Source organism: Coturnix japonica, chromosome 1 (genome assembly GCF_054131305.1).
Source record: "Coturnix japonica strain WE chromosome 1, WE-NBRP24, whole genome shotgun sequence".
In the NCBI taxonomy this organism is placed as follows: domain Eukaryota; kingdom Metazoa; phylum Chordata; class Aves; order Galliformes; family Phasianidae; genus Coturnix; species Coturnix japonica.
The window spans coordinates 22,242,315-22,258,279 of NC_140663.1; the positions used below are offsets into that span (position 1 = coordinate 22,242,315).

The 15,965-nt window shown below is 38.0% G+C and overlaps 1 long non-coding RNA gene across 2 annotated transcripts in view; it reads left to right on the forward strand.

Moving 5' to 3' along the window:
• Positions 1–15,440, forward strand: part of LOC107308961 (uncharacterized) — a 28,382-nt gene extending 12,942 nt beyond the window's left edge. The window contains exons 2-3 of one of the 2 annotated variants that reach the window (XR_004307037.2): positions 13,976–14,128; positions 15,242–15,440. This is a non-coding gene — a long non-coding RNA (uncharacterized LOC107308961). The remainder of the gene's footprint in view (positions 1–13,975; positions 14,129–15,241) is intronic. The other variant, XR_014939709.1, reaches the window with a different exon arrangement.
• Positions 15,441–15,965: the final 525 nt, after the last annotated feature.

Consider the following 15,965-nt stretch of genomic DNA (forward strand, 5'->3'; position numbering starts at 1 on the left):
TTGCTATACCAGAAGTACTATCTTTCATTCATAAGGACAAATAGACCTATCTTTTTGCATCAATATTCACACTTTGCATAAGCCTCTTAGAAGATTTCCATTTTTAATGGTTTTAATTAGCATTTATGAAAAGCTGTGGTTTCACATGATATAAAGTGACAGATTAAATTTGTTAAGTGGATAATAATAAAATGTGAGTTGATTTGTTTCACGGGAGTTTAAAAGGCTTTTGCTCAACAGGGCCTCCATGCTAATTCATTAAGCATGCTTTAGACCTTATGGAGATTTTTTTTTTTTTTCTGATTTAATTAACACAGATCAAACTCCCAGGAGATTTCACATCCTCCACAACTGTGTGTGGTAGAGACAGTAATTTAAAACCTATCTTTAGGTCTTTGTGTTCATTTACTTGAAAAAGGGATTAAAAAAATACTCTATGAAATCATTCCGGCACTGTGGAGGCTAGTGAAGTTCTTTAGTGCAAGAGCTAAACACATTTGAAAAGGCTGGAAGGCTGTGGTTAGGACCAGGCTTCAGAGGGATGCTTTTTTCTCCTGGATGCTTCAGTGGCCTCTAGTCCCTGCTGCCAAAATCATTTGTACATTTTGTCCACTGATGTTTTAATCCATGATGTGTAAGTACACCCTGGAGCAGAATCCTAAGACCTTGATCCCAGTGTCTCATGGTGATTCATCCATGGGCTATGAGGTCAAACTTGCCCTCTGTTCTAAGGACTGGCTAAATTTTAGCCTGGTTATAGCATATGGAATGAAGAACTTGTGGTTTGGGAAGTTGTGGGTTGTAGATTTCAGTCTCAGCAGACTGAGGAGGTCCCCAGGATCTAGGTTCACAGCTCTTGGAGCACACTGTGACCATCTCTTAATGCAAGAAGTTACTGTTAGATGCTTCTTCGAATTTCTATCACTTTCATTGCAGTCAGTGATTCCTAAGCACATTAGATGGACCTTGACAACGCCTCACAAATCAGTTCCTTTCTGTTTGCTTTTAATAATGTAATGACTGTACTGAGATATCATTCTATGCATAAGGTCGATCTCAGAACAGTTTGAAATTGGTATCAAAGAGCAGTTTCTTTTTTTCCCACTTGCCTGCAATCAAAAATTCCAGAGAAAGTAATCACTAAGGAATACAATAGCAAAGAACATAATGCTGCAGAGCAATATTCGGTAAATCTTATTAGAGCCACAGAAGGAGATCTCAAGGAGCTGTGCAATGTCCTCTTGTTCTGTACATTAAATTCTTATTATTATTCAGAGGGAACATCACTGAATCCTATATGAACTTTGTGTCATAATGCATAAAATATCAGAAAAGTATATTATTTTGAATCATGAGAGCAGTAAAGTTTCTTGACAGTACTAGAAACTCTAATTATTTGGGAAGTTGGAAGACTTTATAAACATAGTTCATGTTAATAGCTGAAACTATCAAAAAACTCTCTATCTTAGTTGCTTTTCCATTTTTATCTCAATTATATATGCCTTTTAAGGATGGGAAATTGTAAAGAAAGACCAATTGCTCCCCCCCAGTGACTGGATTTGGTAAGATATTCTTTGAGTCTCCTGCAAGAAAAAGCTATGTCTTCTTAGGCCCTGTGTGTAACTACATGTCATTTCTACACACAAAGAAGAGCTCATGCCGATAGTTACTGATGCAGTACCCTGGAGGTATGCCTGTATGTCTATGTGTAGTTAACTATAAACTCATTACAGGGTTAGATATCAGGGTTATGTAAGTGGCATCTTGAATTATAGCAATTTGGATGTTCTTTTTGAGAGTGCAGTTTAGTGTCTTCTTCAATTTTTGTGTGTGCAGAGAAGTTGTGAGATGGTAGAGGTTCTTAGGAGTAATATATCCCCTATTTCAAAACATGCTGCAGTTTGCAGAAGTGAGCAACACTAACCTTTTCCAGGAGAAAGGTTGGTGTAATATTTCCAGTCCATTTTTTTGGCTCTGTGGATCCACTGCCTGTCAAGCTTTATATATCATGACAAGAATTCCTCTTTCTTGAGGCTCCTCATGGAGCCTCTGTAATGTCCAAAAATGCTAGAGAGTGGAGGAATAGAACAGCTGTTTGGGAGGAAGAGTTTGGTAAGTGGGACTGAAATTCATCCTCTCTGATTTTCCTCACACTACTATTTGGTATAAAGTTGTTTTCTATACTTCTTTAAGAGAGAGAGAGAGAGAAGCGAAAGAGTAGAAAAACTCCTTTCAACATGAGTAATTTTATCCCCTGATGTTTTAAAATAGGGATTAAATGAATAATTTTTCTGTTTCTCCATTAAGGAGCCTAGATGGCGAGCTTAGACCACACATGAACTTTCAGCAAGATGAATGAAGTCTGGAAAAAAGATGAGAAGGATAAATCAAATCTGTAGAAGAGTATAATGACTGAGCTTATACAGTGTTGTGTTTTAATCTGGCAGGTAGCTAAGCACCACAATATCATTCGCTCACTCTTCCCTTGTCAGTGGGAAGAGGGAGAGAAATGGAGAAAAAAACAGTAGAACTTATTGGTTGAGATAAAACTATTTACTAAGAGAAAAGGAAAAGGATAAAAATTATGACAATATATATGTACATATATATGACTATATATAACAAACAGTGCACAAGCAATTGCTCACCAGCCTCCAACCAATGCTCAGCCAGCCCCCTGAGCAGTGGAAAAGAGTGAGATGGACTCCTGTCTCCTTAAAAAGCTCTTCTGCATATTGTCATATGGTATGGATATCCCTTTGGCTATTTTAAGTCAGCTGTCTCAATTCTGTTCACTCCCAGCTTCTGGGACCCTTCGCTGCAAATGGCCTTGACTCTGTACAGCACTGCTGAGCAGCAACTATAGACACTGGTGTATTATCAGAGGTGTTTTTCTCTTGGAACCACTAACATAGCATCATACCAGAGAATAATTCCATCCCTGCTGAAACTGAGACATGTAGTCAATGAACTTTTCTTGCTTTATGGTGTAAGGACACTTGAGGAATTAAGTCATAAAATGCTTAGCTAATAGGAACAGAACAAATCTGGAGGGAAATATTTGTGAGTGCACCATAAGGCAAAAGTAAAAACAGAGGTTTTTACCTTGTCAACCACTACTCTGGGGTATCAAAGGGGAGTTTCACTCCAAAAGAACCTTGGGGGACCTTAGACAGTCTGCAGACAGAATAGAATAGAAGAAAACAGATGATCTGATATATCTGGTGATATTTCCCCTGCTTGAAGTCTGCGGAAGGGGAACCCCCAGAGAGCTTTAGTCAACCTACCACGTGAACTTTGAGGAGGAAATGTTCTTTTACATTGTCAAATGCTTCTTCTGAGTAAGTTACATTCTGAGCACTCTGAACATTATTTCTGCCATAGAAAAGTGAGAGAAATTTTGCACCGTATTGATTCAGATACTTCATGCCAACTGTGGAAAAATTCTGCCCAGTCAATCACAGACTTCCTTATTTCTCAGTTTTGAATGCATTAGTATCTTTTTTATTAATTTGAAGCTACTAAGAAGGTAAAAATGAAGCTCTGTACACTACTCAGGGAAACCTTAATTGTTTGGTAATTAATTCTGAAAGCTTGTCAGTTATTATAAGATAAAATGAGTGTATAAAACATAACAAATACTGGCTACTAGAAACTGACCCACTCTTAGAGTGGCAGTTGAGAATTATCTCTGCTTTGCAGAGGGGAATACACAGACAGACAGCTCTTCAGGGACTTGCAGGTGAGACAGGAAGCCAGCAGTACAACTATGCTGTCACTGTGTGACTTCTGGCCTAGTTCCCTACCCACATACTGAAGTTTGTTTTGTTTAATATGCTTCAGGACTAAGTGAAGAAGCGCTGAAGTAGTTCAGCTTTCCCTTTTCTTGAATCCATATTGCCTTCCACTAGGTGATGCATCTAATCAGTTTCATGTAGTAGGGGATGATGTGTACTGCTCCAGCAAGCTGAATGATAGAAGGACTAAACCAGGGATCACCTGATCTATGCTTAGAAAGGATGGCTACTTATTTTCAAGACATTTTCAAGAAGCTTTAAGATGTTCTTTGAATTAACTGACTAAGCAAAAGACTGAGGCAGCACACTGCTGTGCATGGGGAAAACTGCCTTGCATGGTAGGATGGGGTGAGCAGAGACAGAAATAACTGTTCTCACAAACCCTGAGAGGTCATGCTGCTCTCATCTTCTCAGTGGCTTCCCCAAGCCCCCATCACTGATCCAAAAAGAGACCAGAGCCTGGCCCACTCTGAGCAGGAGCATGGTGGGGCTACAGCCCCTATGAGGCCCTACCTGCTCCTCAGTATGGCCACTTCTTTCTGGGTTAACTGCCACCCATTAGGCCACTCATCCTTTGGCAGGAGGCACAGGCATCCTGGGTTGTCCCTGGGGGAAGGGCTCGTGGGGACATGGGAATTTAATCCTTGGATCATCATTACCATTGAGAGAGGGGGCAAAGGAGGTGGCTCAGCTTAAGCCTTCCAGTCTCAGCCTGGCCTGACCACAGAATGGCAGCCCTGTATGATCACAGTGGTTTCTCTGAACCAAACACATGCAGCAGCCTCTAAAGCACTGAAAACTTGCCCCCAGAGCTGGCCTTGTCTCTGCATGATGGCCCCTGCTCAACTTCTGGCAAAGGGACTGGGTCTGTAAGTGGAAAGGTGTGGAAATGTTTTGAGGCTAAGAAAATTCAGGCAGATGCCTGAGGGAGCAGTAACAAACCCTGGGTGAAATCTGCTACAAATGACAGCAATTGAGAATTTCTCATAGGGCTCGTGCTCAGCTCCTGCTGATACATATAGGTACCAGAAAGCTGCTACAATGGGGTTGATGAAGATTTTCCCTGACAGAGGGGAATCCCTTCATGGCTCAAATGTTAAAGAAGAGAAAGCAAACAGCAGTAAGTTTTGAAGGTATTTGACAGTCCTTTTTCTACATCACCTTTGATTGCTTGCTTGCTTTCTGCTCAAATTGGCTATGGAGGAAATTATTTTGAGAGGAACAAGAGGAAAATTAGACACTTCATTTGTCTTCCGCAAAACTTCCAAGATTTCTGTCATAATGAAACTGAAAAAGGCTCTCTGTAGATGTCTTAGCTAGTTCACTCTTAAGACTGCTATTTTTCCAATGTAAAATTCTTGAGTGTTGCACTCATGTCTAAGCAAGTAATGTTTTACTTGACTTTTGGAAACTGAAATAACCAAGTAGAAAATGGCAACAAGAGCATCAGGCTTTGTTTCACTGATTCTTACATCTCTTCTTCACAAATATTGGCTGAATCGCACTTTTTGTTGTCACAGTAATTCTTGGTAACTCTGTTGACTTGCTGCGAAACCACTGGAGGCTATAGAACACCAGTCAGTGTGTACCATTATTCCAAGGATGTATGATAGCTACAGAGATAAAGGTCACTGAGAGTACTTGCTTTGTTTTTCTCACTGGGATAGGAACTGCTCATCTACACAGCACTGTTCTTTTACCCATTGCCCTGAGAGTCAGAAGTGCGCTGCTACTTGGAGACCCACTACTGCCTTTTAGAAATCCTTTTTGCATCTCCGAAAACAGCTTCTACTGTGACAGGACTTACAGCTGGATGCATGCTAAAAAGCTAAGAACCTAAAGCTCTCAAGCTCCAAACCTTTAGGTTTGCACACAGCTCAGCACAGCTTTCTGCATTTTCAGAAAAGTCAAAGTTTTCCAAGATTAGTCCTAGCTCAGCTTACCTGCTTTAATAGTTTAATACAACAGCTTTGTTTCCATCCTCCTGTGCTTTGTCACAGAGGCCCTTCTGAGGAGGAGGGAAAGGCTTAAAATGATATTTGTGATCATTCCAGATTTTACTCTCATCTGAGTTCTAAAGTTCCATTAAAGCTCAAATTAAGCAAGGCTCCTGCTGTCAGCCCAGCCAACTGTGAATGGGTCTGTGCAACTACTACACCTCCTTTGAAAGTATAGAATAATAGGGGGAAAAAAGCGAAAACAAAACCTAAACTGCTAAGGATTCCCTTTTGATATATAACAATTTTTACTGCAAGGATTTTCGTTTGTTTTAGGGCTTTAATTGCTTAAATATTTTCAGAGAAGAAAGCATACATGAGTCTTAATTGCTTCCTAAATTGGAAAGCTGCTGTATCTGAAGTAGAGAATTAAATTATTGTGCTCTTCTTGAGGACCTGTGTCTTGCTAATCTTCCAGATAAAATGAACTCTGGAGTGAAAGTCATTAATCATGATATCTTAATAACACACACTTCAAACGAAGGATCTCTCCTAACAGATTAAAGATACCGTGAAAGCAGAGTGTAGCGTGACGTGCTGAGGACATCTAGTGGACAAAAAGTAAAATAATATGCACAGAAGGAATATTGCCTGTTTTTTTTAAGGCAAAACCGAAATCAGGATTCAGAATTTAGCAAGAGTTTCATCTATTTAAACCCCAAAGCACGTGTTTCAGGAGAAGATAATACCATTTTATTTTCATAGATGAGACACTCTTCATTTGTACTTGCCTTGAAATGATACATTCGTTTCATTTAATTTAGGATGTGGCAGTTTATTTTACGTTTCCATACATACTCCACACATAGCTGTATTTATTTGTCAAATACATTATTTATATTCACTTCAAAAACAATTTCTGCAATAATGCAAGGCTAATACTTACCAAATCATACTTGCCAGCCAGTTTAATAATTCCAATGACCTTTGGGGGGAGGATGTTAAAAGGGATATGTATAGGTAGCTCAAATTTACCTTTTATTAACCACAGATTTGGAATTGCTTTTATATGATGTTATAAAGTATCTTGGTTTTGGAACCGCACTGTTGTATCAGATAGCAAAGCAGTTACTTTGACTGCTCTCACCACAGTATTGATCACCAGCTTGAATTCTGAATCCTTGTTATGAATAATCTGAACTCACCAGAAGCTTAAATAAGACTAGTTCAGCTGATGGAGTCTGCAGGTTTTAGGAACTGCCTAGAAGCTGTTACCACAACCAAACTGCCCAGGGGGCTGCCATGAGGTGAAGGAGGAGACAGATCGTTTTGTAATAACACAAAATAACCTCTGTCAGCATTGGTAAAGGAGGAATTAGGAAGTTCAGTATTCACTCCTCTGTTTCCAGTTTGCTTTGGTGTTGTGTTGGCATGCTTGCAGTTGCATGTTAGTCCTTCTGGCCCTGCCAACCCAGGTGACAACTTTGAATAAGGAAGCAACCTGGATCAGGAGCTCACAATATGGAATGTTAGTTTGACCCATAGAAAATTATATTTATTTTAGACTTTGCTTTAAGGGGATCACTTATTACTATTGCTTGATAAATGTCATTACAGATCTTTATACAGTATGACAGATGATTTAATAGCTACTCAGTCATCAATATTAGTTAGTTCCTATTGTTAGAAAACACTTCTTTACAGAAAGGGTAGTTAAGTACTGGAATAGGCTCCCCAGAGAGGTGGTTGAGTCACCATCCCTGATGTGTTTAAGAGCCATTTGGATGTGGTGCTCAGGGATATGATTTAGCAGAGTTGTTAGAGTTAGGGCATTATGGTTAGTCTGTGGTTGGACCTGATGATCTTCAAGGTCTTTTCCAACCTGGGTAATTCTATGATTATGTTTAAAAAATAATACATTAAAAAATTACTGACTTGCCATAATGATTAGAGACAGAACAATTCTTCCCATCCATCTCACTTTACTTACATTCCCAGCTTACTTACAAGCAAATCCATGCAGACATGTAATTACATAAATATAAAAAAAATAAAATATAATGATGCAGTCATGTAATACTCCAGATCACTCCTGATGGAAGAGTATTTGGATGAGCTGCCAAAGTTATAGAGATCCACATTGTCCTGAGCATGCTTTGTAGTAGAAAGGATGGGAGGGTATATGCTAAGATACAGTGCTAGACTGTGGCTAAGTGAAGCAATGCTGGAGACCTGTAAGGGAGTGGAGCACCACTGATACATCTTAATTCACATTTCTGTTGGCAAAAGACAATTATATTTTTGGGCCAACAGTAGCTGAGTTTTAAAGAGGGTGATGAGGCCGAGTCTTTAAAGTAGCAGAGAAGCGCAGCTTGTATAACTACAGCCTTAAGAAAGAGCTGGGTTACTTTGGGTCTGAAGCTTGAGAGAACCAGGAAACAGCTCATCCACAGAGATATTGTTTTACCTGTTCTACTCAGGATCACTGTGTTTTTCTCAGTGTGTCAAGGAATTTTTGTATAAAGGAGATGGTGCCATGGCCTTTTTTGTTTTAGCGTAGAGTTTGCAGCATAGTTCTTCTGAATAGCAAAGTCAACAATTACCATTAAAAGGAAAATGTCAGTGGTTAAATAGGGTTAAATTTGCTGCCTTAGTTCCCTAAAGGGGAGTCTCCAGATGTACACCATGATAATCCTCTTTCTCACAGATTGTATTGAACATTTTAAATTCACACCAGTCCTGACTTCTGTTTCCAGAGATTCATGAGGAAAATGTGTGTTCAGGTACTGAGTTCTGCCACGAGAATATCCATGAATAAAGAAACTCAATATATGATTAAAATTTACAGGTATTGGAACCTATGGGACTGTGATAAATTGTTTTCTTATGGAATTTTCCTCAGAGCTCTTCCATTATGCATACTAAATGTTATAAGGCTGAGAAGAAAGTAAAAGCTTCTTCTGAGGAGGGATCAGGAGTGAAAATCTTTTAGTTATTTAGGTAAAACTAAGCTGAAAAAAACTGTAAGATTTGCTAAGATTACACGTGGATTTTCCATCCCTGCTATTCTGTTTGTCAAATTTATTCCTAAAACTCCCCAGTGAAGTTTTTGAAGCAATCTACTGAAATACATACCTTATAAAGTTCTTACTGGTAGCAAACCTTAATCCTTTTGTCAAGTCTGCAAAGGGTATGAAGAATAGCGGGTGTTATAATACCTATAAAACTCTTTCATGTATGGCAACAATATCCCTAAATTTCCTCAAAAATGACTATTTATTTATTTATTTATTTATTTATTATTTTTTTAAGACGGAATAATCTTTTAACATTTCCTTGCAGGCCATATTTTCTAAATCTCTTACATTCTTGTTATCCACTGAGTTATCTACCAAAGCAGCAGTTATCTTTGTAATACATGGTAGTGCTCAATAGCATACAAGGCACGGTAGGTTATATCTCCACTATGCTGAACAGCTCTTGTGTCTTGTAGATGATGGCCCTCCACACACCTCCAGAATGCCCTTTTTTTAATCCTGCCACATTCTTAACTTAAATTTGGTGTCTGATTTGCTGAAAGTCCAGAGCATTTTCTTCAGTACTGTTCAATAGTTACTTATTATCCTGATTTATTCATGCTTTTAGAGGTTCCTTTTTGAGCACGTTTCTTAGTATTTGTTGAATTATGTCGCATTGCTTTCAAGCTATGCCTTACATTCATTAACATTATTTAAAATTTAACCACTATTGAATTGAGCATTTGCAACTTGTTCCAGTTTGAACTTCTCTGCAAATGTTGCAAATATACCATCCTGTCAGTCATCCAAGGCACTGAGGGGCATACTAAATGCAGCCACTACTGGACCTCCACAGTCTGTTCCTTGATATCCTCTGACAATTGAACAAATAATTTTTGGTAATTTTTGGTTGTGAGACATTTCTTTTTTTTGTGTGGTTGCAAACTAAACTCATGATGTTTACCTATACCTACTCAGTGTTTGTGATTTTACTAGTGAAAATGACATTTCAAGTGGTATCAGGAGCTAAGTGTAGCATACATCAAATATCTGACCAAATATCACAATTTGTGAATGCTGAAACAGAGGTGATACTGACTTTTCAGTCTTTATTGCCTGCTGTTCTCTTTTCTTCCTTGCTAAGTAACAGTCATATTTTATCCTTGTCATCTTCCAATTTCTATAATATTTCTCTTGTTGCACTTGGTACTTCTTGTAACTTGAAACTCATTTTCACTTTGATCTATTCTGCATTTTATTCCTTTGGCAACACTTACATCTATGCCTGTAGATCCTTGTTCCTGGTTTTGCACTTAAATTTATATATTTTTTCTGCTTTTTCATCTTTTCCGAGCCCTGAAAGAGCTTTTTGATGGAGCCATATTGGTCTCTTACTACATTCCATGTATTTTCTTTGCATCATGACAGTCTGCCATTGTATCTTTAATATAGTCCCTTTCAGTAACTGCAAACTCTCTTGCAGTCCTTTTTTCCTTAGAATATCTTCCCAAGAGACCCTACCTTCCAGTTCCCTGAGTTTGATGAAGTCTGCTTTTTTGAACTCTATTGTCCTTATTCTGCTGCTCTCATTCCTCCCTTTCTTTAGATATGTGAACTCTATGGTTTTGTAATCACTTTAACCGAAATTACCTTCTACCTTCAGCTTCTCAACCAGATCCTCCCTATTAGTCAGAACCAGTTCTAAAACAGCTATAAGCTTCTCAGTATCTTCCATCTTCTTAAAAAAAGTTGTCCCCAACACGTCCTGAAAGCCTACTGGAATTTCTACATCTCAACATTATTTTCTAGCACATTTCTCTATATAATGAATGTCTGCCAATGTCATGAGTAGGGGATACACCTTTGGGAAGCTTCTAATAGTTGCAGAAAAGCTCAACTAAAAAAACTAACTAAAAAGTCTCACCTCTGCTACATTCTAAATATGAGGTAATTCTGTCAGGTCCCTATAATAATATTGCACTTTGTTTTATTTGCAGTTGTCTTCTTTGCATCTTCAGCTCTTCTGGAAGCTCAGAGGAAGCACCTATATTTATTATGTGTTGTGGCATCTTTTTCCCCAGGGCGTGTCTTTCATAAATGTATTCCTCTACCCCAGTTAGAGGAAGCAGCATGGAAAAATAACCATTGCACAGCAGTCATGGAAAGCTGGGACTGTTTCTGACTCAAATTCAACAACTATTTCAGTTCTAGAGAATCAGATGACTTTAGAAACTCCCTCATCTTTTTCATACACTTATCTATGATTTTTCAACTAAATAAAACTTTAAGCAAGTAAGAGGACTAATAAAGTTGGAAAATGAGTTTCTGAGTGGAGATTTCACAACATTTGCAGGTGATTTTTACAGTACTTGAGCAGTAATTTTTTTTTAATGTTTAACTGGAATATTCCCCGTTTCAGTTTGCTGTCACTGACTCTTGACCTATCTTTGGATACCAGAGGGAGTGGTTTGGCTTCATCTTCTTTACTCGCCTTGCAGGTATACATGGAGAAGATACCCCTGAGATTTCTTTTCTCCAAGCTGAACAGTCCAGCTCTCCAAGCCTCTCTGTGTAGCTCACTTGCTCCAAGCTCTCCAGCATTCCTTAGCTGGACTCCAGTACATTCATGTCCCTCTTGCACTGAAGTGTCCAGATCTGGACCCAACAGACAGCTGTGGCCTACCCAGAACTGAACAGAGAAGGATCACATCCTCTGCTTGCTGCTTGATGTGATGCTTTTCCCGGTGCAGCTCAGGAGGGGCTTCTTTGATGTAAAGGCTTATTGTTCACTCACTATCGTCCATCAAGACCTCCATGGCCTTCCCCAAACTCCTTCTCAATCAGTTTGTTCCCCATTTTGTGCTAGCATACGCAATTTTTTTCTCTCTAGGTGCATTTCCCTTTATTCACCTTGAGATACTTGTTGGCCTATTTCTCCAGGATGCTAAGCTTCTTCTGAAAGGCAACACAATCATCTGTTGTGTCAGTCACTTCTATCAGCTTTGTATCTTCTGCAAACATGCTGAGGGTACACTCTTCCCCTCATTTAGGTCATTAATGAAGACATTCAGTTAAATTGGAGTCAATTTTCACCCTAGTGGACACCACTAACAACTGATCTCCAGCTGGAATTTGTGTCACTTATATTTCTGCTGAAACTATGCCAGCCTTTGAATCCAGTAGGTATATATATATTTAATGTATATAGGCAATGAAACTTCCTTTTTAATATGTATATTTATTAAAACATCAAAAAGAAGAGAGTAGCAAAAGCATAAAAATATTGTGAAGTTTTACCATCAGATTGGTTTGATGGAAGTGACTGCAATTTTCAGTGAGCTCTCAAAATGTTCATCAGAGATTTTTGATGAAATTTTACTCTTCCTGTGCTTTATCCTTGAAAATGTTTGCTCAAAAATGTGTGTATTGCCAAAAATCAATGTATGATTGTGAAATGAGAGATATTCAAGGGATATTTCTATGTGGTAAAATAGGTCATACAAAAGCCTAGTAAAGAGACATGATCAAATTTTTGAGTTTAATATCTGATCACAAATTTATACATTCGTTTTGAAAATGTGCAGACAATATAGTTGTGTTGACTGAAAATGGAGTTGAAATTATAACAAAAAAGTTGATGATATTTTCAGCACCCTTGAGACCCATTTTCAAATTCCTTTATCAATGCAGTAAACATGACTGTATATTTTTTTCTCTTCACAGGACTGTCTTTAGCCATTGTAATAAGTGCATAAGATTATTTGCCATAACTTAACACTGCATTGCACTCTCCCCATGCTCTGGTTTCAGCTGACACAACGCTGACTGCACTCAGATGTTAGCTGTAGCTGAGTGATGGGTGTGCAGTTGGGGCCAGGCCTGGTCGCTAGGTGGGAAGCACCACTGCGGTGATGGTGTGGGGCAGGGGCTGGGCTTCATGACAAGCTGCATGCAGCCCAAGGATCATGGGTTGGACATGCCCACCCTGGATCTTCCTGTCTGCACTTCTTGAAGGTGGTAGTGACATTTGATTTCTTGTGGGAAAGATGATTAAGTGTGGCCTAGCAATGTCATCTCAGTATGTCAGTATGTTCATTTCTTCACATTCCCTTTGCTCCAGAAGAAATGCTGTAACAGGAGTTGTCAGTGTGATGGGGTGGCTAGTCTAAAGACATGCAGATTATTTTCCTCTCTGTGGGGTATGTGTTCACAAAACTGCCCTTTTTTCTGACTGAAATTCACTTTAATTTTAGCTATATTATTTATTTCAGTTTTTATTTTAAGAGTCAAATGATGGAAAGTGCCATAAGGTCCAACCCAATGACCTTTCTTTTTCTCAAAAAAATGTATAACCAGTCAAAATCAAGCACATAAATTGTACCTTTCAACAAAACTTGTTCAAAACTTTGTTCTAAAGGTAGAAGAAGTCATATTAGAATACAAAATTATCTTCTGAGGAATGCAGCAGAAAAACATTAACCAGACTGAATAAAAATAGAATAAAGGGTTGCTTTTGATGTAGATCTACAGAACAAAGCTTATTAGCAAGAAAGGAATTGGTGACCTTTCACTATTAATATATACGTAGAAGATATTTTAAAACAGTTTACAGTATTAAGAACATTATTCAACCTGTTTATTTGGAGTATAAAGAATAAACCTGGTATTTACATGTTTGTTTCTCTTAGAACATGAGGTTGAAAGTTTTCTTATGAATTTAAAGTTATCTGTATGTGAAAGATTTACGCTAAGGATAATGCAAAGCTGGCTGACAACTGATTGGCAATTTGCAGATTAGGAAATCAAAATAAAGATACAAAAAGAATCTTATAGGCTGGAAAACCATATCCTAGGTCCAGGAATTTCCTTGTTTTGTAGAATATGCAGTAGCAACTAGGATTATTTGACTGGCCATGGCTACATTTCCTCCATATAATCAAAGATATGTTTAGATCGGAAAAGAACCTGAAGATCATCAAATTCAACTGTCAACACGATCTGCAGAATCTCATCACTGAATCATGTTCCTTAGTGCTACATCCACATGTTTCTTAAATATCACTAAAGAAGGGGACTCCACCACTTCCCTGGGTAGCTTTTTGCAGTGTTTGCATGGTGTGACTTTGGAAAATACACAGTATTATACTAAACAAATGAGTGAAATACTTAGCCTCATTTTTCCAACCTGCTTCTGCAGATTTATAGATATCTTTGGGTTCTACAGATATAGGACATGATGTTTCTGTGGCACTGCAGTCTTTTCCATCATTGCCAGATTCTGAGCACTCAGGAGAGATTGAACTTCAGACTTCAGGAAGCATTTAACTGGGATGAGAGAACTAGAAATGGGATTTATAACAGAATTCCTTCAAAAAAGGTGGGTGCATTTTTAGGTGCCCAGAAGTTATCCAGTTGACATTTACATTCCCCAGAATGAAGGAGGTTTGCTTAAGTGTAGGACAGACCATGCCAGACATAGGCCACATGGAAGGTGCAGGATTTTACTGGGTGAGGAATTTCCCATCTTGCAGCTATTCCCGGGCTCACGAATTAAAGCACTGAGCTTTTCTCTTCTTAAAAAACACAATTTAATACTTTAAGGGGTCCCTTTCTGCCCTCTATCATCACTAAACATGACTGAGAGAGGGTAAAAATGCTAACTTCATTACTTGGACCAAAACCAATGGGAGCAGTACTGGGTTCTCTGTGTCTTTAGGCAGGTTTAGATATAAAAAATTATACTTTGTATACAAACAGCAGAACATACAAAATGCATTGATTCAAATAAAAATACTGGTAGCAACTTTATAATTTTTTATAAAAACACACTTGATTGTAATGCAAATATGCCAATCTATGCAGCATTTTTTACCAGGTGTGTGCCTTATGAATTAAAAGATAATGCCCTTGCAGTACCTTCTAACAATTTGCATACACTGAGTCCACTATGTAGAGCAAAAAAATATGACTTGCATAATGAATTTCACACACACACACACAAGAAGTTATGCAAAATAAACACACCAACTAGCTGAATACTAATTACCTATAAGCAAAATCTGGAGATATTCAGTATGCAGAACCAATCAGTTATTGCAATGAACACCTATCGCTAATTTCCTCCAGGAAGAAAATTTTCCATTAGCTTTAGTGAATTTATACCATTATAGAAAGGTTGTAGCTAAATAAATATTATTTTAGTTTAATTGGATTAAAAATTAGAAATGCAAATTCTGGTGCACCAGGTCTCTAAGTCCTTGTCTCCCTTTTTATGGTAATACCTTTCTAATGGTTTAAGCCTATGAAGAAAAAACACTGAAGATTTTAACTAGCAGCTTTGCAGGGGGGCAGAAAGGAGCAAAGAAGATTTAGTGGTGAAAAGAGCAAATAAATAGGTGCTCCAAGATTAAAAAGAGGGTAGAAGTGCATGCTGAGCCGTTGAAAGACCTCTCTGTGTTTAAAGAAAAATATTGTTTGGTTCTTTCACCAGTGCATGATCAAAATAAGAGGTACAAATTAGTTCATGGCTGCTGAAGCTACAAAACATCATGCAGAGAGCTGTCTTTGGGAACGTTTTAATGAGGAGAAGAGGTCATCAGACTGTGACATTGCTTTTCAGAATTCTTCAAGAACAACACAGACTTCCTGTTCCAAATGTGGTAAAGAATAAAACAACCTTAGTAGTAATCGTACAACTTTTGAACCGTGTTCCTTGGAAATACTGTACCGTGCTCATTTTGTAGCTTTAGTTAGCTATCTCAAAGGAACTCTTCCATATTTTCCATGTGCCCTTATTTCAAAAGTACAGTGAAATGGTAGAGCTTCAACAAGGATTATATTTATAAAATAAAGTTTTATTCAGTCTTCTAAAGAGATTTTAATGTTTTCATTGCTGTAGGTGAAATGGTACACTGTGGCTCTGTTCATTAACATTTAGCATCAGTGCAAAAATCAAGGATTACCACATACAGTTTGAAAGGACATTCAAAATGACTTTGAAATTAAATTCACTATAATCTTAGTTTTGCAGCATTTCAAACGTGATTTTAAAATGCATAAGTTAATTAATGGCATTCCAGGTCAAATATCTCTAGGCCAATAGCGTATAGAATGCTATCATTTAAATTTGTGATATACCATATGTGCTGACAAGGACTGAAGAATTCCACTGTAAATATAATGAATAAGATGTATAGTACATGTAATTGTTTGAA